Genomic DNA, 797 nt, shown 5'->3' on the forward strand with positions numbered 1-797 from the left:
ATGTGGGCTGCTGTGCCTGTGTCTTCCTCAGAAGCTGAAGGCATCTGCAGCTGTCTGAATGTGGGCTGCTGTGCCTGTGTCTTCCTCAGAAGCTGGTGTTTCTCTTCTCATACATCCTTCTCCTCTTCCTTGACGTTACCTGACACGTAGAGAAGATGATATAATAGAAGATATATAATAGAAGATGATAGAAATATCTTGCTCAGTGCTAACACTCATCACTTATACTCACGGTCTCGTGTAGCCAAGAGTCTCTATGCTGATCACTTTCCCCTGGAAAGAGAGGCTTCTCTGATTAGGGCCAAGAGTACAATTTGTCTATAGATATAAACATCAGTATTTAGAAGGCAGATGCTATGTCAACTGAACTGAAAACAGTATTCAATTCTCCCAAGGCCTTCCCTTGCCATGGATTTTTGATTAGGTTTATGGCGTCATGCATATATTCCCGTCTATGGCGAGCCTCAAATCCAATCAGACAATGGTTGGCTCCCCCGGTAACAGCAATGCCTTTTCTGCATAAGTGAATGCGTCTTCTCTGGAAGGTTGGTCTACTGGCGTATAACATTCACAGCTGACTCTGATCATTGCTGCATTTTTTTCACCCAGCAGCCTAGGCACCACCTTCTGCAATGATGAAAAAGAGTTAGTGGGGAAGATGGTTTTAGATCCGTTCCACTTGATTTCTCTGTTATAAAACCAATGTGTGTAAGTATCTTCAGAAACATGGTCTTACCACCTAGTTCTCATGGGAAACCAAGAGCAATGGCAGGGATATTATTGTTTCAGGGGTCTCT

The sequence above is a fragment of the Microtus ochrogaster genome, linkage group LG1 (genome assembly GCF_000317375.1).
Source record: "Microtus ochrogaster isolate Prairie Vole_2 linkage group LG1, MicOch1.0, whole genome shotgun sequence".
Lineage (NCBI taxonomy): Eukaryota > Metazoa > Chordata > Mammalia > Rodentia > Cricetidae > Microtus > Microtus ochrogaster.